The sequence below is a fragment of the Amblyomma mixtum genome, chromosome 1 (genome assembly GCF_055824585.1).
Source record: "Amblyomma mixtum isolate Tamu chromosome 1, ASM5582458v1, whole genome shotgun sequence".
Classification (NCBI taxonomy): Eukaryota; Metazoa; Arthropoda; class Arachnida; order Ixodida; family Ixodidae; genus Amblyomma; species Amblyomma mixtum.
This window is the reverse complement of record NC_143012.1, coordinates 172759479-172785517: the sequence shown is the minus strand read 5'-3', so window position 1 is coordinate 172785517 and position 26039 is coordinate 172759479. Positions and strand designations below refer to the sequence as shown.

At 45.6% G+C, this 26039-nt stretch overlaps 1 long non-coding RNA gene and 1 pseudogene across 1 annotated transcript in view; one reads left to right on the top strand and one right to left on the bottom strand.

Moving 5' to 3' along the window:
* LOC149369826 (uncharacterized) overlaps positions 1–26039 on the bottom strand; it is a 79258-nt gene that overhangs the window by 11818 nt on the left and 41401 nt on the right. Inside the window, exon 2 of the long non-coding RNA XR_016290142.1 lies at positions 2175–2287. This is a non-coding gene — a long non-coding RNA (uncharacterized LOC149369826). The remainder of the gene's footprint in view (positions 1–2174; positions 2288–26039) is intronic.
* Positions 12447–13638, top strand: LOC149369827 (uncharacterized; annotated as a pseudogene).

Here is a 26039-nt window from a genome sequence, read left to right as displayed (position 1 = left end):
TCCAAAGGATCCAACCTTCATTATGCAACAAAGAAATATCAATAATTTTGTTTCCATACCTGAAGAAAGCATTGTATGCAGCAATGCATCCAATATTATTTGTTTTAAATTAGCGGAATATGGTGTCAGAGCAAGTAGATTAGAGTTCTTTTATAGTTACTTATCAAGCCGAGACAATGTCTCTCTAAAAGCGTTTTCTTCCTGACTATTGGATACCTCAGCATGAGTAACCCAAGGGTCTGTCTAAGGCTCTATTTTACTTTGCCTTTATGTTAATGATCTTTCCTTCCTCTTACATGCACTAGAGGCGGTAATGTACGCTGATGTCATGGCACTCGTTTTTCGTAGAAACACCGTGGAACAGATCATTCAGAGCATAAATAATCAGTGCCTACGCTAATCATCTGTGCTCAAAAGTAAGAAGCTGACATTAAATTCCTTTCAAACTACAATATATAATTTTTGACTGCCTCATAAGTGTCGTAAATCTGTATTATTAAAATGTACTTTGACAAAGTTGAATTAAGGCAGATGCAATCGATCAGGTATCAGAAGTAATGATTGATTGCAAAATGGACTGGAAATTACCAGCATGTGCTCGAAACTTTGCCTAGCCTGCTTTGCGTTGTTGAGGTGTAGAATAATCTTTGATCTCTACATTCTGAAAACAACATATTACTCGCTTTTCACTGTCATTTAACATATTGTTACAGACACAGAACCTTTACTCCAGGTCGGCTCAAGCCAGACGTACCAGGCGTACCAAGCCAGCTCCCAACAGCGTTCTTCGTCTTCCCACTCAGTAAAAATGGCACACAGACAGCGTGCAACCGACCCAACTTCAACCTCTTTTTCACTTGTACTGCTTCGTCTTCGCTCGTCCGTGGCATTTGCCCCCTCCACGGCCGAATCCCGCCGGGTGAGTCATGTTGTGTCCCAAGAGTGGCATGGCTTCAGACGAGCGACTATGAGAGTCAAGTTATCGCGGAATGGCGACAGGTTGCGGTGAAGAGCGCAGTCTGATGTGATGTCACTAGGGAGATTTCGAATAGGGGGCCCCAAGCTTTGGGGGCCCCCTAAGACGTTTAGGGCGTTGAGGTGCGCATGGGCAGAACGCCAGGCCCGCCTTCCGTCATGGGTTAACGTCAGCGGCGAACGATATTTTGCCGAAATAGCGTGCGCCCCAACGCCGCTCTACGTTCAGGCAACATGGCGGCGCCTGTTGAAGCCGCGCCTCTTGCTTCACCACCGATTCGTCGTTGTCGCTACGCTGTGCCCTACGTTCACCGCAAAATAGAGGCGCACGAAGCTTTCGCTTTGTCTGAATATTCCTGAACCACAAGATTTTACTCATAAAACACCCCCGGTTCTCAGATGACTTCCGTCTCCACAGAGCTACTAGGATTAGCGAGTACGCATCGTTCCACGTCAGGAAGCGCGCGAGGTTTGAAACAGGCGTGCATCCCAAAGCTGCTCTGCGTTCAGGCAACATGGCGGCGCCCGTAAAAGCGGGGGCTCTCGCTTCACCACCCGTTCGTTGTCGCCGCTAGTATGTTTATTACGTTCACTGCAAGCGAAAGGCGCGCGACTCTTTAGCTTTGTCTGAACATGCCCGCGTGACAAAATTTTAGCGATAAAATGCGCCAAATTTTCAGATTGCTTGCGTGTTTACAGAGCTGGTAGGCTTAGCGAGTACGCACTGTTTTGTCGCCACCGAGACGACTTGACGTACGTACGAATGGGGTTTCCCGCCTCAGCAAAAACACACATTTTTTAATCTTAAATCGTGCTTCTGCAATAATAACAGTTTGTGATGGAGAAATAAACGCATGTTTTAAAATCTTTTTTTAAGAGTACCTTTTTGGTTTGTCGTAGTGGCGCTGCAATCGATAAACGCAAGCCTGGCCCCGCTCCATAGTGGGACCCCTATTCTAAAACTTACCAAGCCCTCTTATGTAGCGCTGGGGCCCGCTATTTTGTTGTAAAACTCTCTACTAATTCTGGCCCCAACACGTAAGGGCCATCGTAGTAGGCCAGTACCTTTTGGTGCGAGCCGCGGCGCCTGACTGGGCGCCAAAGCCAGATTATATCGGTTATAATGCTTTATAGTGATTATATGCTTTTTTAATGTAGAAATATTTTTCAAGGTAAGAGAATTACAGGTAAAACCTTACCGCTCGGAGCTTTTCGGATGGTACCAACTTTGCAATAGCAAGGATCTCTGCATGGCAGCTCCTCATTCCTCGTCCAAATGCATCTTTTATTTTGAAAAGAAGAGGCCCAATTTCTAGAAAGGAAATAAAAGTTACTGGTGCTAATCCGAATGCTAAAGCTAGTGAGGAGTGCTAACTGGATCCCGAAATATTGAAGCAGCGCTGAGATAATTTATGATGGCTGCTGTGACGGTGTTTGTGAGTTCAAAATGGGCATCAGAGTAGGGAAGGCGCAATAGCAGTACCGCTCTTAGTGCACCCATTAAACAAGTTGGAAGGGCGTCCAAGAACAATGAGAGAAGGTTGGTGCTTATCGATGGGCTCCACAATGTGGAATTCTTGTTTAATATGCCATGACTGCGCCCAGTACTCGTGCGCTGTTCGCGCTTTGCCTTCATCTAAAGGCTGAAATATGACGGATAATATGAAAAGGATGTGTGTTTTTCTTCGGTAAGAATGTTTGTTGGGTCTATTCGTATGCCGCTTCATCTTTTGCATCCTGAACACAACCGAAATTTTTGGTAAGAAAAAGTATGTGAAAACGGGTATTATGGCTTTTAAATTGCACTGCCCACTGGTTTCCACATACATGGGCGTGCTTCACATTGCTATCAATTTGGTGAGTAGTTTTGGAGAGAATGCTTGTTTTGTGATTAGGCATTTAAACGAAATGAATGAGCACACCCGTTTTCTGTATTTGACACTCCTGCCAATAACGTTGACCTTAGGTGCCAGGATGGGACAATAGTTGAAGACTGCCTACACCGGCGAGAGAGAGCGGGTTTTCGGTTGTTTTCTGAAGATTCACTTCCGCGTGTGCGGCGGGGACCGCGCACCCAATTCGATAACGGCAAAGATAGCCCAAGATGTGTATCATTCGCTGACTACACTTTTTACTGCCGTTATTGCGGGCGAGGGCGCTCCCGATGGGATGACGACAAAGGCAGCACCGCGGGGAGCGGGTGCTTGCTTGATGATGGCGATGAACACATTTATTTGGGTCAATAAAACGTTTGACCCCTCCGTGAGGGGCCATCTTCTTGGGAACCTGTAGAAGCTGCCATCAGCTCTGCCCGGTTTACCAGATTGCGCTCGTCATCCAGGTTGGTGGACGTACAGGCGCGGCCAAAAGTAAACGGAGCACGCAACTGTCTTCGAGTATTTTTCACGCGTCAACTAATTGAAATTTTGAGCAGTGGTACGCGCATGCTGGTAGCGGAGGTTGGTGGACTTTCTTGAAGACAAACAACGCTTCTTTGTTACCAATGGAGAAAGCGTGATTGCACTTCGAACGCAATAGCGCGCTCCGTTTACTTATTGCCGCGCCTGTACGTCACCTACATGACATCGAGGATGACTAGCAATAGCACCTAACGTTGAAAGGCACGCCTTTTAACGTCCTCATTTCTGTGCCTGTGGAGAAGAAGAAATACAGTTGCACTGTCCAGTTCGCTTAAGTTTTATCGAGTTATTCCCAGTTATACCACATTGAAAGTCAGTATAATAAGTCTGCTACCAACGAGTCACTCTTTAGTTTTAATGTGGCATCATGTTATAGAATTGATAATTGAATATGCACAATGCAAAGGGTTATGGCCTTATACAAAGCAAAATATAAACTGCAATGGAGATACATGTTGTAATCTTTAAGCAATCCGCTGCTACTATACGGGCAGTGTTTTAAATTAACGGTTCAAAATCGTTAAAAAAAAGAAACGCACAAAGAAAACTTTCGAGCAATCTGGCGATGGTAGCCGCAAAATAAGAAACTTTGCCGCGAATCTTTGTAGCGTTTATTTGTAGTGTTTCTTTGTTCATGCTTCAAGGCTGCCGACACGCCGTTTTATCGCTTCGCTGTCGGCCATGCTTTAAAAAGAGCACGGACGACAGCGGCGAGGATTCTGTTCGACGACCGTCGAGCACGCTTGTTGCTACGCCGCCGCCGAATGATTCAGTTATTTGCGGGCGCAAATCAGCCCGAATAAAGACTTTTGTTTCGAAGACATTCTCGCTGTGTTCCTGTTCGCCGGACTGGAGTCACCACTACGTGACAATATTGAATGCAGTATTACAATATGAAGAAAAAGTGGGCTAAAGTCTAGACGCCTTTAAAAAAGCAGGACTCTCCTAGGCAAAAGGAATATACTTATAGATGTTCAGACTAGGTGCAGTAGTCCGAAATTTTTTTCAATTGGAAGATCAAATGAGTTAAGGGTAATTTGTTAACGTTTACGATATTCGCCACAGGCGCTTCTAAATGAACAGTTCTCGATCGAAGGCATTGAAAAAGGCTAGGTGGTGTGCTTTGAAGAAGGGGCGTTACATGAAAACGCAAGTGAGCCGGCGTCCGAAGTCTGGTGTCAAAGGATGAAGTCCACCTACCTCTTGAGCGTTCATTCTAATCGGGCTGACTCTGTGCCGCAAGCGAGGAATGCTTCAAATCTCGCGTACTATTCGGGCAAAGTGATCGCTTGCTGGTCCTCCAAGCCGCAAGATGTGAATGTGAATGAAGAGAAGACACGGCTGCATCTGTTTGATGCAAGGCCATTTCCACAGACAGCGTTTGCTCATACTAAAGGTTTTATTTACTTTAAGGCTGTTGTGTTCCTCCTACATTTTAAATGAAGAGATTTTCCAGTAGAAACAGTTCGCGCCATCACAACCTATATTCGGCGTAAGCGACATGGTCTTCAAGTGAAAATTACTGGAGGCAAAAAGGCGTCTTGAGAAGAGTTGCCTACGTGTACGTTTCCTTCCCCGCGGCGAGAATACACTTTATAACACCCCCAAATGCGAATAGGATGCTACCCGTCGCGGTGGATCAGTGATTAGGGGCTAGGCTACCGAGCCGGAGTACCCGTGTTCGAACCGGACCGCGGCGGCAGCATTTCGATGGAGGCGAAACGCTAAAGGTTGCCTTGTGCTGTGCGATGTCAGTACACGTTAAAGATCCCCAGGTGGTCAAAGTTATTCCGGAGATCTCCAGTACGGCACCTCTTCCTTCCTTTCTTCTGTCAGTCCCTCCTTCCCGGCAGTTCAGGTGTCCACCGATATATGTGAGACCGAGGGCCTCTTCGATTTACCGCGCTCGGGCAGCTCGATGGCTGCCAGAAAGTTCGCCTCTGACAGGAAAGCGCATCATGGTCACATGGGCTGACGACCACCGGAACCAGGCAGGCGGACATCACGGCGGCAAGCATGTTGCGAATCACGGTGGGCATATGCTCTCCGCAGATTCGCGTTCTCCTGCGTCTAATTGCTACGCACGCGTACGGCAGAATTGGGGTGTTTGAGATCGAAAACAACGATCTGAAGTTACTGAGGGCTGCCGCAGACTGCAGAACAAACAGATGATCGTGCTCGCACCCGTATACATGGGCGACGACAAAACGACCGTGTGCCTTCGGTGCAGAATGTTCTGTGTAAGCTTCGAGAAATCCTCAAATGCAAGCGATGAGCAATCACAATCTAACGTGTTTCAGTCGACACCACATAGCGCGGAAAAACTGCCCGTCCATTGCTCATCAAACAACACGTCGTACTCTCGGATTATCGTGTGTTTATTTTCCACGCAGTAAGTATGACTTGTATGACCGTAGACGATTGGCCCTGCTTGGTTATTGACTCTATGCGATCATAATATGAAGCATTTGTGCTTGCGAGGTGGTGAAAGGATCGAAATACAATCGCGCACACGCTGCGAAACACATAAATAAACAGCGAGACCTACCGCAAAAGGTGCCATTGCAGGTGATACAGACGATAGGCACCGAGTACTAGTCGAAAAAAGCGCCTGCATCGCGCAAAACATCGCATGAAGAACCACGGTCCTTCTAGTCCATATAAAAATGGCCGCGCAAGCTTCCTGCTACCATACCACCACTTCGTCGTCTGCTAGTTGCCCTAGCGCTGCCAGCACAAAATCGTTCTGACGAGTCTGGCTACCCGCTGGAAGCCCGAAATCGCCCAGCCAGAGAAAAATGACGTTTTCTGGGCAGCCACCCGAAGTGCGCGGAGCAGCCAGTGAAAATCGAGCGCCTGGCGCCGCGCTCTGGCAGCCCGCAGGCAGCTCGCAGGCATCCAGAGGCGGATGATCGAAGAGGCCGAGATACTGAACCATTTCATCCCCCCCCCCTATAAATAAACAAAAAATTATGAATAGTCATAATGACATAAATTACGCATTCTTGCATGGTCGGTACTGAGAGCTTAATCAGCCTCGCCGTCTACTTTGGAGTGCTTTCTGCCTCGATCCTTGGTTTGAACTAAAAAGTGACAATGTTTAAGCTTGCTGAGAGAACGAAAACTCTACGCTAGCCTGCGCAAACCTACTGGCCTGTTTATGTACGTGAAAGTTTAACCTTCTTTCACGCTACTGTCCTTCCAATGGCCAACCACAAGAATGTCCTAATACATATAATTGTAAAAGTAAGGGCGCCAAAAACCACACACACACACAAGACAAGAGAACGGGACGGAGCGCCACTCACAACTAGTTTATTTTGCAGAACCCAGATACATATATGCACTTAGCCAGCGCCTGCGCAAGGAGCACAAAATACGTATCAATGAGATAACGAACGCTCTAAAAACGTCTTTTCCGCCTGATACAGAGCAACACATGTGTTCACTGACACACGAACTTCCTTTCTTATTGATATAGAACGCTTGAATCAGTTCTCTGGCTTTGATATTGCTGCTTCTGGCAAGAATCCGCACTGATGAGAAGCATGGCTGACAAGAGCGTGAAGGGCATGATCTGATATGTTTCGGCAAATTTGGGCCCTCTTTATTTTGTTCTACGTTTCGTTCATGTTCCCTAATTCGCTCATTGACGCAGCGCCCTGTTTGTCCTATATAGGAACAACCGCACGACAGGGGTATTTCGTAAACAACCCCTTCGGCACATTTCATGAAAGGTCGCCCATGCTTAGTACCACAGCCTCTTTCTTGTTCTTTTTCTTTTCTTTTCTCGATAAGAGGGCAAATGCTTCCGAGCTTGAGGGGGGCTGAAAAGACGAGCGGGACACTATGCCTGCTCGCAACCTTCTCCAGGTTGTGGGCCAACTCTTGCACGTACGGCACCGCCACTGGTCTCACCTCTTCACGAGGGACCTCTGCCATAGCTCTCACTGCCCTCATCTTCAACTTCTGTAAGAGGCTTTCGGCGACCCCTGTCACGAGCGAACCAGGGTATCCGGCTGAATCCAGCCTAGCCAATTGGTTGTCAAAACTCGGCCGCATCTTGTAAACGCATGACTTCCTAAGCGCGGACTCAAGGCAAAGTGAAGCAATAACTCTTTTTACTAATTTGGAGTGCGAAGAGTCGTATGGCAGAAGCCCTTTTTTTACTCGCGGAGCGTAAGCCCAACACACATGATCCATACAGAACTCAATTTTGATATCTAAAAACTGTAAAAGATTGTCTACCGGCAGTTCATACGTAAAATCTAAGCCATGTCGTCTGAACAAAGATAAAATAGTATGTGTAGCTTCAGCAAAGTTTAAGCTTGCGTCCTTGGTTAAAACAATCAAAAAGTCGTCCACGTATCTAAAAGGTTTAAAAACAATGTTAGCTGGTAAAACCTGATGAAGGACTTGGTCCATTTGTGAAAGAAAAATGTTACATAAAACCGGAGCGACGCACGAACCAATACAAATGCCCTCTTTCTGCAGAAAAAACCGCTGGTCAAATGTTATAAAAGTGGACTCCAGGTAAAACTTTAAAATGGTTAAAAAATCATAAACAGAAATACCGGCAGAGTTCTGAAATGAAATGGGATCATTTCTTTCAATCATTTAGCAGGCGCTGGCTAAGTGTATATATGTATCTGGGTTCTGCAAAATAAACAAGTTGTGAGTGGCGCTCTGTTCCGTTCTCTTGTCTTGTGTGTGTGTGCGGTTTTTGGCGCCTTTACTTTTACTGTGAATTACCAACTAGCCCAGCAAGAAGTTCTCTTAATACATATAAATAATCCTTGCGCAGAGCTATTCTCTATGTGGCTTTGACTCAACGAGGACGCTCGTACATAGAGCTGTGCTACGAAGTAAGTGGCAACTTTCACCAACAGAGACAAGCGATACTGATGCAGGAGGGCTTCCTCATTGTGCAATATGGGAAAATCGCTGCCATATTACAAGATAGTAGTACTTGCTCCGCTACGGAAGAATGTACGGCTGCCTGACTCTGCCTGCTTCTTGATAAAGTCGCCTTTAGGTGCAGGCGCACCAGTAAATCCGCATCAAACGCTGTAATTGAGGAGCGTAGTACTAGGCTAGCCCAGGTTGGCTGGGAGGGTGAAGAAGGAATGCGGAAATTAGCACGAAAGCGATGCGTCGATGGTGTTATTTGAGGCATGACAATACCACTGTCAATTTTTGCACACTAGCTACCGCTTCGACATTGCAAGAAAAATGAGAAGCCGCCTGTCGACACCACCCTAGGATGGGTATTACTACAGGAACGCGAAGAAAGGAACGATAACAATATAATTCAGCATAATAGCTTAAAAGCAGCTAGGGTAGCGGACAGGGCGAAAAAGTAATTTGAAAAGTAGGGTAAAAGTGGTGAGTCGATACTGCTTTTGGTGAGTTTGAGTGATATGAACAATTGCAAAACTGGTTTATGGTTTACTTGGGTTTAGCGTCCCAAAGCGACTCAGGTTGTGAAAGACACCGTAATGGAGGGCCCCGGTAATTCCGACCACCTGGAGTTCTTAAGCGTGTACTGACATCGCACAGTATATGGACCTCTAGAATTTCGCCTCCATCGAAATTTGACTGCCGCGCCCGGGATCGAATACGCGTCTTTCGGATTAGTAGGCGAGCGCCATAACCACTTTTGCAAACCACTTTTGCACTTTTGCCTTTTTTTTTCCAAAACCATTGTCGACATTAGTGCAGTAGCCGTTCCTACGACACTGCAAGAAAAGTAAGCAGTCGTAGCTCAAGGCCACCCTACGATGGACTCAATGTTCGCACACGAAAAGAAAAGAACAGGCAACGATGATAATGAACCGCGGAGCACAACGCCAGCAAACATTGACGGGCAGGGCGACAATAGAATGGGGAGGATAGGACAAACGAGATGAGGCGATACTTTTATTGTTGCGTTTCCACATTATGAAGCATGACAAAGCCGTCTTCAATTTTAATGTAAAAGCTCTCTGGCGACCCTTCAAACAGTGAGCATTCGTTGTGGACACCACATTACCAAGACTTTTACTTCGGGCACGCATATGCTCACCCACTTTTAGCTCCGACCAGCAGAAACCAACGCTAGTTCTTGTTAGCGGGCAGGGCGACAAATGAATTAAGGAGGGTAAGACAAAGGGGTAGAGGCGAAACTTATAGTGGCGCTTTTCTGCATTATGAAGAATGGCGAAATGGTTTTCAACTTTACCTCAACAGCTGTATCTGCTACACTACGAAGGTGTGCGTAGTTGGCCCTCAGCACTGCCTTACAGCTGCTTTTGAGGTATGCACGCGAATGAAACAGCGGAGCATACCGGCAGCTAAAATAGCGGGCGGGTCGATGAAAGTGATGAGGCCCGAAAGCTCTATTTCATACCCTACAAAGGAACGTGTTGTTGGCTATCTACAATACCTTGCAATTGGAGGGGGGATCAAGCTTAGCATAGGCGAGGTGAAAACATCTCCAAAGCTGTGGTAATGGAGCAGTATGTGGTGGTGCGCATTTCGCTTACGCTGCCTTGGTTGTCTTTCGTTGTGCTATGCTCTCAACAGCGATCATTGACTGTCATCTGCACGGAGCCTGTGTTTGAACGTTTGGTGTAATTTTCGGTCTCTAGCTTGAAACGAGCTCCAGTCGCCAGCCTAGGTACAGCATCGAGAGACCCTTCGGAGCATTTTCCGGCATTTTCGGATGGCGCGTCCACAAAATAACACCGAAAATTAGGTTTAGGTTTTTTGGGGTTTAACGTCCAGAAGCAACTCAGGCTATGAGGGACGCCGTAGTGAAGGGCTCCGGAAATTTCGACCACCTGGGGTTCTCTAACGTGCACTGACATCGCACAGTACACGGGTGTCTAGAATTTCGCCTTCATCGAAATTCGGCCGCCGCAGCCGGGTTGATCCCGGCCGCGGCGGCCGACACAATAGGCTGGCTCGCAAGAATCAAGACAGACTGGCAAAATATAACCCGAAAGGTCGCCCTCACTACGAACCCACCCGAGGTGGACAAACATCTCTTACACCTCTGGGACGCCAGACGGGGCCTACTAAAAAGGCGGAAAAGGCAAAAGCATAATAGGCGGCCCAAGCGTAAGATCGCTGAGGTCACCAGACAAACCGAAGAATATGCGACGGAGCTCTCGAGGCGTGACTGGAAACAAAAATGCAACGAACTGCAGGGGACTCTAGGTTGGACCAACACAGGGGCTTGCTAAGGGCTCTCATAGACTCAACCACGACAAATCTCGTAAGTAAATCCCGAAGCTCGTAAGACGACCCAAAGTATCGCGCACCAGTTCCAAGGAACTGACGAGGAAATGCTACAGAACATCAAGCAGCGTTACATCGGCAATGCAACGTACGCCGACCGCAGCTTGGCATACACGGGCGAAGCGAATCCCGCTCTGGACGAACCTCTTATCATAGAAGAAGTCAGACACGCTGTGATGTCCGCCACAAAGAACACAACACCAGGGAAGGATGGCGTCACCAATGCCATGATAAGGAATCTCGATGACAATTCAATCAAAAGATTCACGCAATTCGTCAATAAACACTGGGGACAGGGAACCCTCCCGGACGACTGGCGACATGCGGAAATAGTAATGATTCCGAAGTCCGGAAAGACTCCGAACCTGGAAAATCTTAGACCCATTTCTTTAACATCATGCTTGGGAAAAGTGTACGAGAGAGTTGTGTCTCACAGGTTGCAGAGCCACCTTGAGGACAACAAACTCATGCCGCACACTATGTTTGGATTTTGAAAATACCTATCAACACAAGATGTTTTCCTGCATATCAAGGAGGAGGTGCTTACTACCGTCCCAAAATATGGACAAAACATCTTGCACACTCTCGATCTTAAAACGGCCTTCAACAACGTCAGTCACAGGGCTGTGCTGGAGGGGCTCAGAAAACTGGGTTGCGGGCAGAGAATATTCAACTATGTGAAAGCCTTTCTGACTAACTGAACCGCTACCATTGGAACCGCTACCATTGGAATCAGGCATCAGGACTGGCACCCTCAACACCCCCAAAAAGGAACACCGCAAGGCTCTATGCTATCACCTATGCTTTTTAATATTGCTATGATTGGTTTAGCAAGGGCGCTCGAAGAAATTGAAGGAACCAGGCATGCCATCTACGCAGATGATATCACAATCTGGGTGACAAGAGGATCCTTAGGAGAAAAACAAGACACTTTTCAGCGTGCAGCAGACACGGTCAACGCATACGCCCGACACTGTGGACTTGCATGCTCTCCTGAAAAATCCGAGGTTCTCAGAGTCTACAGAAAAGGGTATGATCTGCAAAACTCCATAGATATCTACATAGGGGAAACGAAGGTTCTGGAAGTATCGAAAGTTAGGATCCTCGGCATGTGGATCCAAAGCAACCGTCGTATTGATCACACGATCATACAGCTAGCAAATACCACATCACAGATCACCAGGATGATTGCAAGAATTTCTAACAGAAGAAGAGGTAGGAAGGAGGAACACACATGTAGGCTAGTAAAGGCCCTCGTGGTCATTAGGATCTTATACGGCGTCTCCTACCAAATACCGCTCGAGCAAGAAAAGGAGCAGTTAGAGGCAATTCTTAGAAAAGCATACAAATGCGCTCTCGGACTGCCGGTCAACTCTTCGACGGAGAAATTCCTTAAACTGGGCATAAACAACACAGTACAAGAACATATCGAGGCCCACGTTCTCGCGTAGAAAACAAGACTGATGCTGTCCGAAACAGGCAGAAACACGCTGCGGTTGCTGGGCATGAGGGACGCTTTGAAAGAAATCAATAGCACAGCGAGCGTTCTAAATGAAATTAGGAGAATCATTGATATCAGTCCGATTCCAAAAACTATGCATCAGGATATACATAAGGCGAGAAGAAAGGCAAGATCCGAATTCCACGAAAGAAGTTTCGCGGAGCAAAAGACGTAATATACGTTGACGCAAGCACATACAGACACCGATACGGCTCGGTAGCCAGCGTGCTGGATCATCAGCTCAGGGACGCGGCAACATCGTCGTGACAATGTCGGCTGATGTACCACTGTTTGTGCAGGTTGTTAGCGGATTCATTTCCATCGTCTTGGGAAATGCATCGTACGCTGACACGGGCTTCGATAGTCGCCTGGTATCTACTGATGCTTTTCGCCCATCCGGTGCGGGAGGCGTATTCTTTACGAACTCCGATATGCTGGGGTGGCTTCACGTGGATTCTACCATCTGTGCACCTTCATCGATCACAGTGACGTCATCCCACTCTCAAGCTTAGCTGTTGCCTATGAAAGGAACGTCTGGGAATTCCTTCGGTAGTGGACGCGGCAGCATCGTCGTGAAAATGTCGGCTGATGTACCACTGTTTGTGCAGGTTGGTGAACGAAAATATGCCTTCCGTAGCAATTACCTTTTTCTGATCGTGTTGCCGTGTCCACGAACATTGATAGTTTGCTTGAATGATTGTATGTCAATGGTAGGCCTGTTGCTGAAGCTATCAGGTGCTGTAGAGGAAAATCCTGGTCCTCAGACGGCGGAAATTATTAAGCAAGTGATGGAAACTCAAACTGAAATCGTCAACAAATTGAAGGAAATTCAGGAAAATCAAACGCCTTCAGAGGCACGCATTCTTGACGTGCAATCCAGGCTGTCTACTATTGAACAAAAGCTAATAAACTTCGATGAGGCTAGAGACAGGTTTTCTAAACTAGAGACATTTGCTAAAGATCTGGCATAGAAATGACAACTGTTTCCCGAAAACTTGATGAATTAGAGAATCGCCCGCGACGCAATAATCTAATCATAAGAGGTGTGAAAGAAGAGGAGTGAGAGAGCGCAGAGGTCCTATTGAAAAAAGTGAATGAGGATATTTTTGAAGCGAAACTTAAACAAAGGTTGGCTCTATTGAACGCATTCACCGGCTTGGAAAGATGAAAGAAGGTAGTGACCGTCCGATCATTGTTAAATTTACACACTTTAGGGACAAGATGAGAATCTTCAGTAATTGTTTCAACCTGAAGGGCACTGCGTATAGTGTGAGTGAGGATTTTTCTAAGGGAATTTTTGAAATAAGGAAAAATCTCTGGAACTCATGTGCGAATGAACTAAAGAACGGTGCGAAAGCAAAGTTAATTTTTGATAAGTTAACAGTTAATAATACCCTCTACGCTTGGGACGACGAAGCCAAGCAGCGGTTTAAATGCCGGGATAATTCTAGCAATGAGTGACTGAACGATCATAAACCTGATTGCTTCAAGATTATAAATGTGAACGCCAGAAGCATGATTAACAAAGTAGATGCGATAGAAAGTATATGTCTTGAACATGATCCTGATATTATAATAATCACTGAGACTTGGCTACACAAAGGTATCGGAGACTGTGAAGTTACACCCCCCGGCTACTACGTTACGGAAAATGCTTTCGTTCGGACGACCTGTGTTTGGTTGTGCTGCCGTGCCCTGGCCTGCTCTGTACGCTTGCATATGATTTAGCCTGTCTTGCTATGTAAGTGTTGCTGCTGTCTGGTGACGTTGAGACGAACCCCGGACCCGATAATGACCAACTCGTACGCCAACTGCAACAGATTTCAGAAGATATCAGGGAAATTAAGGATGGGCGCTTAGCTTCCATCGACGCGAAGTTGGAACGACTAGCTGCTCTGGACAGCAAATTATCAGAGTGTGTTAACGAAGTTACTAACCTGCAGAAGGTAGTCACTTTCCTCGAATCAAGACTGGAGGACCTAGAAAATCGTTCTAGACGCTCGAATTTGATAGTATAGGGTGTCCAAGAAAACCCTGAAGAAAAAAATCTCTGCCTCTCCCGTAAACGAGAGTACAGTAAGCATGAAATGTTTACGGGCCTAATGTCATCTCGGTGGACACCCGAACCGCACCGTACAGGAATGGAGGAACGCCACCACCCGTTCAGCGCGATGCCTTGCCATTTGAACGCAAGGTTTTTTGAGGAAAGGAAATGGCGCAGTAATTCTCTGCCATCTCGGTGGACACCCGAACCGCACCGTAATGGAAGGGAGGAACGCCACCACCCGTTCGGCGCGATGCCTTGCCCTTTGAACGCAGCGCTTCTCCCCCGGGCCCCTGTGCGCCTGCGCGGCTTTGCTTCGATGCGCGAAGCCCCTAAGAGATCACGTATGTCAACGAAGTGTAACGTGGCATTTATGTGCTTTTTGCACGCGTTATTAGAAATCGGAAATTATAATTCCGTGCATTATCAAACGCACAGCGCGACTGATATCTTGATAAACATTGAGAAGGCACTGGCAGCAGTTATTTTTTGTGACTCGTTTGGAGACCAACCGTTGCTTGCATGCCGGTCGCGTAGGAGGGCTTAGAGAGTCTCGTTAAATCTCGTTAAGTCTCGTACGGTGCCCGGATGTTCTCGTTTCAGAGCCCGGATGACTGGAATTCAGTGCCCGGATGACTCGATTTCAGTGCCCGGATGACTCGATTTCAGTGCCCGGATGACTCGATTTCAGTGCCCGGATGACTCGATTTCAGTGCCCGGATGACTCGATTTCAGTGCCCGGATGAGTGGATTTCAGTGCCCGGATGAGTGGATTTCAATGCCCGGATGAGTGGATCTCGGTCTCGGCGTGACGTCACCACACTGCCGACAACGGGGGCTAAAAGCATTTCATGCTTAATACCGAATCACTCGATAAGCTAATGAATGAAAAAATTGTGAAGAAAATTCTTAAAATTGATCCAGTTGCCATTGAAAGGGTACACAGGTTAGGTCGGCCAGTGAAAGATAAAACCAGGCCGATAATACTTAAACTACTGGACTACCGCGACAAAGTAAATGTGTTAAGAAGTTGTCGTAAGTTGAAGGGTTCAAATTACTCGATAGGCGAGGACTTCTCGGTACGTGTGAGGGAAATAAGAAAAAAGTTGTGGAACTGGGCAAGAGAGAATAAGGAAGAGGGAGACAAGGTGTGATTAAAGTAGTACTAACTACGCCTAAATGGGCAATTATATCGCTGGGATAACACGAAAGGTTGTCCAGTACACATGGAACTTGTAACTGACAATACTGACAGCCTAAAAAACATGCTAGACGACCAAGGCCAACTTGAAACTGACATCATTGAAAGCCAAAAAACATGCAAGAGAAACAAGGCGAGGGACCCGCATTACGCCCTCGACGGCCGCAACATCCTAGCAGATAAGTTTTGCAAACGTTAATGCCCGGAGCATCCTGAACAAATCTGATTCACTCGAAGCGTTACTTCTTGGTATCGAGCCAGACTTCGTGGCTATAACAGAAACTTGGTTAACGGCTGATATCCTGGACACCGAGATTACACCTCCGAATTACGTAATTATTCGCAAGGACAGGCCAACACGTGGCGGAGGAGTGGCTATTCTAATAAAAAAGCACATTCCCTTCTCTATTCTGCCAGAAGTTCAGGATGCAGAGTGAAGCTTGGCTCGCACTTTATGACAGTGGGGTGTGCTTATCGTAGCCCTTCATTTGACCATTCCGCTATGACTTCATTGTATAACTATATGCAGCGTCACACGCTAGGTTCAAGACTTATCTTACTAGGAGACTTTAATCTTCCAGATATAGAATGGCAAACTTTGCAGTTTAATTCCCCTAGCTCTGAAGTCGTTTTAGATATCATGCTCCAGTTCAATCTTTACCAAATAGTAAGAGAACCTACACGTGTACAGGGAACAACGTCTAATATACTTGACCTTATATTTTTAAGTGATCACTTTTCAGTACACACAGCAGAACTCGAAATCATTGATGGCATATCCGACCACAAGCTAGTTCTAAGCGCTATCCCTACATGTGACAAAGATGCTACTCCAAGTTCGAAAATTACATACCTCGACTACAATAATGCTGAATATTCTGACATAATCGATCACCTCATTGATGAATTCTCGGCATTTGAAGAAATGTATGAGAAGCCCTCCACACATATTGAATCTTTATGGTCCATGTTCAAAGATACCGTATTCTTCTGCATCCGTAACTACGTACCAACTAAAAAAAAAGAACTAGGAAACATAACCCTTGGATAACACGCGATGTGATTCATGCCAAACGCAAAGTAAAACGGCTGAGAAAATCTTTGATGACAAAAAGCAAACCTCGAAACAATGGTCGCCTTGCCGAGGCTATTACTGACTTAAAATGAAAGATTAAGTCAGCAAAAACCACTTATTTCTCGAAAACACTGCCCAATTTTCTAAAAAGCTCTCCCTTAAAATTTTGGAATTTTCTAAAGCCTAATAAAGGAAGTAAGAACCCTAATTCCCAAGAACAAGATATATATTATGCTAATTCTATGAATAATTACTTCAAATCCGTTTTTACTGTTGATGATGGTGTTATCCCCCTTTAAGTACTGTATATAGAACACCTTTGACACCGACAAGTATAAGCGAAAGAGGTGTGTTGAATCTTTTACTTAACTTAGACACAAAAAAAAGCACCTGGCCCTGACAACATACCTAACATATTCCTCAAACGATATGCCGAATGGATCGCTAAGTACTTATACTTACTATTTAACAAATCATTATCGACTTGCACTCTACCGAAAAAAATGGAAAATCGCCAAGGTTATCCCTGTTCACAAATCTGGAAACAAGAACGAACCCTCTAACTTCAGACCCATATCGTTAACCTGCACAATATGTAAACTTCTTGAGCACATCATTGCTAAGCATATAACCACATTCCTTGAACAAGAACGCATTCTATCCCCCTTCCAGCATGGTTTTAGAAGTGGCTTATCAACAGTGACTCAGCTCCTGGAACTAGTACATGATCTGTCTTTGAGCATGGACAACCAAGAACAGGTAGATATGATTTTTTTCGACTTTTATAAAGCATTCGACCGCGTTTCACACAAAAAAATAATCAAAAAATTGGAATGCACACTTGGTAACAGCCCCATTGTTAACTGGATTGGGGACTACCTCTCTGGTCGCTCCCAATACGTTGTGATTAACCACCAGCCTTCCTCATTAGAACGTGTAACATCAGGAGTACCTCAGGGTTGCGTCTTAGCTCCAGTGTTATTCTTAATCTTTATCAACGATCTGCCCTCATATGTCAATGTTAATATTAAACTCTTTGCAGATGACTGTATAATTTACCGCGAAATTAACACACCAGATGACTACATGGCACTAAACCTCGCTGCAGAAGCCGTATCTAGGTGGTGTAAAGGCTGGCAGGTGGCCCTTAACATTAATTAGTCCGCTCTCCTCACAATAACGAGAAAAAACATCAGTCGTCCTACACTTACGTTGTCAACAAGTCCCCCCTCACTCGAGTTACCAGCTATAAATACCTCGGTATAATAATATCCCACGACCTCAGATGGGATTCACATATCACCTATGTCACATCAGCTGCCGTTAAAAGACTCCTGTTCCTCAAAAGGCATCTTAAACAAGCTCCTCCTCCAACAAAACTAATTGCATACAACGCTTTCGTACGATCGGTACTCGAATATGCGAACGTTGCATGGTTTCCGCATACTAAATATCTCATAGGAAAATTAGAAGCTATCCAAAGAAAGGCAGTAAGATTTGTGTTTAATAACTACAGGCCTACTGACTCACCCACCGAACTACTCAAGACAGCCGGCATTCTCACTCTGGAAAATAGAGCTAAACTTGCACGACTAAAAATACTTTACCAGTTACTCCATAATCAGCTTAACCTTGATAAAACTAGGTACCTTATGGCCCCAGAGACAAGACCTACACGTCACAGACATTCAGAAACATTAAAAGAGCACACATGTCGTACTGACTGCCTGAAATACACCTTTTTTCCACTTACAATAAGAGAATGGAACACCCTTGACCACTCCATTACCCGCAGCACATCACTAGATATCTTCACTCAGTCAGTAGAAAATTATCTTCACTCGTAAACACACTTGAATTCTGACCCTTTGTTGACAACTTCCTTTTTTTGCCTTGCTATTTTTCTTACCAGTGCTTGTTCGTTTCTGTCATAAATATCCCATGTGTTGATTATGTTATCTTGTCTTGAACTAACTGTACAATCCGACGATCCTATTGCTGTACCCGTGGCTTTTATGTATTGAACCTTAATTAAGTGCGACACTGTAGTCGTTTATATTGCCCTTCAATCCTTCTTGTTCACTCTTTGTGTCCATTATTCATGACGTTGTTGTAGTTTATACTTTGATGTGCCTTGTTCCAGCGCCCTTCCTGTTAAAATCCCCAGTGGATTGACAGTACCTTTAAATAAAAAAATAAATAAATACTCCATAGTAAGAAAAGACCGTGAAAGGAGAGGTGGTAGCGTTGCGATAATGATAAAGAGCAACATAGCCTTTTCTGTCATGGAAGGGTTTGGAGATTTAGAAACTGCATGGGTCAAAATCAGGCTGAATTCTCGCAGTGTCTTAGTGGGGGCTTTCTACCGAGCTCCAAACTCAACTACTGATGTGCTTGTTGCCTTGAAAATACTATTGGACTCCAAAATTCACTATGGTGACAATATCTTGTTACTTGGTGATTTCAATGTGCCTAAAAATTGATTGGTTGTCTCTTTCTCCTGGCAATGTTGATGTAGCTACCAGTGAACAGCTAGTTGAACTCGCATATTCCTACGATTTGAACCAGATTGCTGACCAGAGCACAAGTACTGGATCTTGTCTTCTTGTCATCCGGTTTACAAGAGTTTTTGCAGAGTTGTGATGCGGAAGAAGGTTTGTCTCACCATAAGATGGTGGTTGTGTCCCTCAATATGATTCCTGATATCCCATAAACCTTGTAGAAGAGTTGTTTTGAATTTTGCTGCTGCTGACGATGTCGGAGTATTAGACTACCTCGAAAACTCGTTTAAGGAATTCATGAGCTTCGATGAAGACGGAGCTGGAACCGATGAGTTGTGGGAGTTCTTTGCAAACTTGATAGCGTATAGAATCAATATGCTTATTCCTAAAACCATGAAAACACTAAGAACAAGGAATCCTTGGATTAATAGTGAGATCATTCACAAAAAAAGACAGATAAAACGTAAGCGTAAAAGATGCTCAGACCACCTAAGTCCTGTACTGAAAAACTCCATACATCTAATGAGCCAAGAATTAAAACGCCTCCTCAAACAAAGTAAAGACAAATTCTACAGTCAGACTCTTACTAGGTTTCTAACCGAGGCACCTAGCAAGTTTTGGAGGTATGTAAATCGCTCAGGTAAAAATAAGCAGGCAAATGATGAAGGGAGCGTAGAGTTAGCTGAGAGATTTAATTCATTTTTTACATCTGTTTTCACACGTGATGATGGCGAATCGCCGTGTGTTCAGCCTGCGGATAGTCCTCCGAATCGGATGTAGAGATCAGTGAGGAAGGGATCCTGAATTTGCTCTTGAATATAGACAACAAAAAGAGTCCAGGCCCAGATGGAATCCCGAATGAATTTTTATATAGATATGCAGAGTGGACCTCCAAATTTCTTGCTAAAATTTTTCAGTCGTCTGTCGACAGTGGTTGTGTTCCCATTGCTTGGAAAAATGCGAAAATAGTGCCTGTGCTTAAAAGTGGTCCTACTTCGAACGTTGAGAATTACAGACATATTTCCCTCATTTGTGCTTGCTCTAAGATACTTGAACATATCATCTACAAACATTTATTAACTTACCTTGACTGTAATAATTTGTTATTTGCTAATCAGCATGGCTTTCGCAAGGGACTTTCCACAAACACACAACTCACTGAAACTGTACACGACCTCTGCTTGTCAATTAATTCCCGCATGCAAACAGACATAGTATTTTTAGATTTCGCAAAAGCGTTTGATAAAGTCGCACCCTAAACTGTTACTTAAAATCAGATGTATATTTAAAAATGAAACGATAACTAAGTGGTTTATGTCCTATCTTTCCTGTCGAGCACAGTATGTTCAAGTTCATGCTCATAAATCCAGCATTAGTCCAGTAGACTCCGGCGTTCCGCAGGGCAGCGTCCTGGGCCCGCTCCGGTTTTTGATTTTCATCAATGACTTGCCTAACGAACTCAGTGTACCGGTCCGATTGTATGCAGACGACTGCATCATTTATAGACAAATTGGTACTCTGGAAGATCATGTTGAACTAAATCTAAATTTGCAAAAAATCAACGAATGGTGCAAAAGGTGGCAGATGGTATTACATACAAATAAAACAGTTTTTATGACCAATACAAGAAAGAATACTATCTCAGATTATAGTTATAGTATCAATGATAGAATAATAACCAGGGTCAATAAATACAAATATCTTGGATTAACACTTACTTCTGACTTACGTTGGAATTCACACATAGATAACACATGTTCCAAGGCCTCAAAACCACTATGGAGCCTCAGACGAAATATGCATAGTGCAACCCCTTCAATCAAATGTCTGGTTTTTAAGAGCTTGATAAGGCCCATTCTCGAATATGGAAAAATTGTTTGGGACCCCCACACTGCATTCAACTGCTCTAAGCTGGAAAGAATTCATCGTCTCGGTGCTAGGTTTATATTTAATAGGTACCGACATTCTGATTCCCCAACATCTTTCTGTAAACGTGCTGATTTGGAAGCGCTCGATTTTAGAACCAAATGTGACAGGCTCAAGTTTCTTTTTCAGATTATTAACCGCAGCTTGAAAATAAACCATTCAAAGTACTTTGAAATTAAAACGGAAGACATATCACGCCATCGTCACAGCTTGTACATAACAATGCCCACAGTCCGGAATGATTGCTTTAAATTTAGTTTTTACCCAAGAACCCTTATGGAATGGAATATGCTACCCAACTCTGTTGTCACCTCACAATCACTTAAGAAATTTTTAGATAAGCTGCATGATAATTTATTGTCTACATGAATTATACGCCAGTGTTTTATTTTTTGTATAAGTGATGAACGCTTTATGTACCGAATTTTTGTGCCCGTTTCAATGTTTGTGTTTTTGCTATTTTTTATACCTCATTATCCACTCCTGTTATAGCCCGTGATCTGGGCCGACAGTATAAATAAATGAAATGAAAAGAATGAAACTGCGCTCCTATAAAAATCAACAATATCCTCGAGGTTGAGGAAGCAGCAGTTGCACTCGCCATCACCCAGCAGAGTGACGAGCCCCGTGCACACATCATTATAGACTCGCAAGAGGCGTGCAGGAGATACAGCAGTAGACGGATACCCACTGCAGCCAATCACATACTCGAGGCGAGGACAATCACCTTTACGAGATGCTCCATCACGTGGACACCAGGCCATGGGGCTCTTAAAGGGAACCAATGTGCGGACGCCAACGCCCGAGCATATGCCAACCGGGAGGCGCGCACCGAAAGGGAACTGGATGCAGTCACTAGACGGTATGGAGCCATCTTAGAACACCAACGAGCCCTCCGGAGGACCTACCCTCCTCCACACCAAGACCTTAGTAGAGAGCAGTCGGTTGCCTGGAGACAACTGCAGACTAATATATACCCCAGTCTGAGTTTACTCAAAAAAATCTATCCTTCCGCATATGACAACAAATGCCCGCTATGCGGTGATCACCCAACGCTTTACCACGTTACATGGACCTGTCAAAAATGCAGGCAGCTCCGATAAATAACACACCAACACCGGAGCACTGGGAGGCTGTGCTGTCCAGCTCGAAGCCAGAAGAGCAGCTCAAGCTGATCGACAGGGCTCGCAAGACTGCAAAGGCCGCTGGGGCCCTGGACTGAGGGCTCCACCTACGCTGCGAGAAAGAACCCTTGTATAATAAAGTTTTTCATTCATTCATTCATTCATTCATTCATTCATTCATTCATTCATTCATTCATTCATTCATTCATTCATTCATTCATTCATTCATTCATTCATTCATTCATTCATTCATTCATTCATTCATTCATTCATTCATTCATTCAGACGCCAAACTCCTGCTATGGCCTGTGTATTTTGAGGCACGGCTGGGGGAAGTGGTGCAGGCTTGTGCGTTTCCGTAGGGTAGAGAGCTGGCCCAGTTGGTGCACACTACTAAAGAAAAAACCGGCGGTAGAGGACGCAGGCACAGAGAGGGACACAGGACGACGCTGGTTTGTTGGAACGACGCGTGTGTGTTTGTTTTTTGTCGAATTGTTTTGCTAGTACTTCCTGAGGTTTTCTGAAAAGAGCAGGGAGAACAGTATTGGTCGCAAGTGATATTTTGCCGCAAAAAGGGTGGATTGCTCGGGACAGAATAGAGCATTGACGCCTCCTCGGCACTCTTTGCCTAAAAATCATAAAGACATGTCTTTATGATTTCCTTTTTTTTTGCTAATTTAACAACTGAATTAGCGTAACTATCTGATGCTTTAATTAAAGATGGATTTATTTACTGTGATTGTAGCTTCTTTTATCTCAATCAGCCATTTTGGTATTTCAAATTTGGCGCCGTGGTTGCTTTCCCGTACACTTACGATATCCCCTTCGAGCCTATACAAACGTCCAATGGTTGTTTGCTGATAATAAACTAATTATTCTATGTCAATGAACACTTTTGTTGGAATAATTATCACTCATCGAATGTATTTGAATTAATTTCAAACTAATTTCACTTCTTTGCCTATATTTGAGTAATTTTACCGTCCATGAATGTTTTCCCGTTCGCTCACTATATCGACGACCGCGCTATTTCAGCGTTTTTAGACATTTTTGGCTCTAATTAAACAACTAATCACCCTGTCTACATACATGCACAGCATCCTCACATGGTCGTAATTCGACAACAACCGCTCGTTTTATGCTATCTCTTTTGAGAACGTCGCAACTGCTGCGGACACGTTTTCATGGCACGATCCCGCCGACAGTCTACAAATGCTTTCTCATTAATAAACGGCCGGTGGTGATGGGAATTGGGTGACCTGCACAGAAAAGCACGTGTCGCCTTTCGTTCAATGTGGAAAGGAGGTAATTTACAGAGTTAAATCGCAATACGGTAATGCAGACATTGGTAAATCTGACCTGTGCGTGATCGTGTGGCTGTTTGAGCACGCGAATTCACGAGGCCGTAACTCTATTGACTGTCTTGCAGTAAACTGTGAAAAATGCAAATTCCCATCACATTTTTTGAGCGTCACAACCCTGTTCCATTATCAGCGCCACGTGATTTGGCAGATGATGGAAACATTTTTCATTACGAAAAAACGCTAACATGTGTATCAGTCAGCCTTCGGTGGCCCTGTGAGACACAATTCTGCAACTTCGATAACAAGCGTGCGTCTACTCCAGATTTGTAACCTTGTGTACTTATCCACTTTTTTTTTCAAGTGAGGTAAGGGGCAGACGATGAAGCACTAGGGTAGCGGCGACCGGGAAAGAGCGTCCGTGTCATTATGCTTGAGGCCAGAGCGGTAAATGACATGAATGTCATACTCCTGCAATCGCAGAGCCCAGCGAGCTAGGTGGCCTGACTGGTCTTTGAGAGAGGTGAGCCAGCACAGGGCAAGGTGGTCTGTCACTATACAGAACGGGCAACCGTACACATACGGACGATATTTTCCAATGGCCTAAATAATGGCCAAACATTCTCGTTCTGTAACAGAATAGTTGGCCCCCGCTTTCTTCAACGTCTGACTGGCGAAGGCAACCACATGCTCACGGAAGCCAGGTTTGCGGTGGGTGAGAATGGCACCCAATCCAACACCGCTGGCGTCAGTGTGGATCTCAGTAGGCGCATTCGGGTCAAATTGGCGCAGGAACAGGAGGCGAAACCAAAAGGCGGCGCAAGGTGTCGAAGGCATTATCGCAAGCAGGCGTCCAAGCGGAGGGGTTGGAGATGCCTGCGAGTAGCTGGGTCAGAAGGGCGATGATGGGGGTGAAATTAAAGATGAAGCGTGGAAGGTACGAGCAGAGGCCAACGAAACTACAGAGCTGCTTCAGTGAGGTTTGCTTCGGAAATTCGGCAACTGCACGATGTCTGGAAGAGTACCGTTTTTAGAGACCACGTGTCCTAAACTGGTGAGTTGTCGGGCAGCAAAGCGGCACTTTTTCAGACAAGTGAAGATGCGCTACAGTCGGAGGAGGTGAGAAGGAAAGCCCGCAGTAAAGAACAACGATGCCATCGAGATAGCGAAGGCAACTCTCCCACTATGTCCACTATGAATAGTGTCCATACGGGGTTCGAAAGTTGCCGGCGCGTTGAATAGACCAAACGGCATTACGCTGAACTCTTATAAGCCGTCAGGTGTTATGAGGGCAGTTTTTGAGCGATCAGCGTCAGCCATCGGCATATGCAGTAGCCTGACCTCAAATACAGTCAGGAGAAATACTCAGCTCCCTGCAGGCAGTCCAGGGCGGCATTGATGCGTGGCAGAGGATAGACGTCCTTGCACGTGTTGTTGTTGAACCGGCGATACGCAACACAGAACCTGATGGAATCATCCTCCTAATTGCAAACAGAACCGGAGACGCCCAGGGACTATGGAAGGGCTGTATGACAACCCGACGGAGCATGTAGTCCCCGTTAGCATAAATGACGCGGCGCTGAGAAGCCGAGACGCGATAGGGGCGCTATTATAGGCATGCGGCCCAAGGCAGTCTGAGGAAGATCGAAGGAAAAACTGAAGCGCTGGAGGAGGGCGAGTAGTTGATCACGTAGCGCGGGTGGAAGGTCAGCGCCAATGGCAAAGACGTCGGAGGGTGGCGGATCGGTCTCAACCTCACAAGAGCTGAGCCCATTTACATCAAAGGAAGCGGTAGTATCAAGATTAGGGTAGGGAAGGCTGGAATCAAGTTCTTGGATACGCCCGAGGCATTCACCTCGGAGCACTTCTGACGGGCACAAAATGAGTTCGAAACGTAAAGTGCACTTTGTCCATGGTGGGTGGCGAGAACAGCAAAGGAAAACAGGAGGCAGGGATCGCGGGAAGCGGCTGCGGAAGGCGTGAAGAAAACAGTTGAATGAGTGGCGCCTGCACAGGAGAGAGAGGGGTATGAGTGCAGCAGAAAATGTAGGAACGTCGGTATCAGTCATGACTAGGGGTTTCACAGACTGGGTAGGTAGGTGGAAAAAGGGGGTTCACAGAGCGCAGAAAAGGCAATTTCTGCTTGGGTGCAGTCAATAACGGCAAGATGAGTCGAAAGGAAGTCACATCCCTGGATTATCTCGTGTGAGCAGTGCGGCAGCAAAATAAACCCAACGGTGTACAAAACATGTTGAATTAGGACACGGGCCGTACATATGGCGGAGGGATGGATGCGCTGTGATGACGCGGTGCGAAGCAAAAGTCAGAAAGCGGTGCAGTCACTTTGCAGAGTCGACGGCAGAGAGCTTCACTTATGACGGCTACTGCAGCGCCCGTGTCGACGAGGGCGATAACCTCGACGCCGTCCACGAACACTACGATTACATTAGCGGGATGACATGGGCGACGTGAGGAGTTCGAAACAAGCGCAGTTCTTGCCCCCGGAACTGGGACTGTGTGTTTTTCTCAAGGGCGGAGCTAGAATCTCGCAGCATCGGAGGAGAGAACGGCGTCGACGGAAAGGCGATTGGCGAGTGGCGTAAATTTGGCCATCAGGGGAAACAAAGGGCGGACCGGGCGGCCTTCTTGGCGAGGATGGTTCGTCATCGTACGGGTAGGAGCGCAGATCA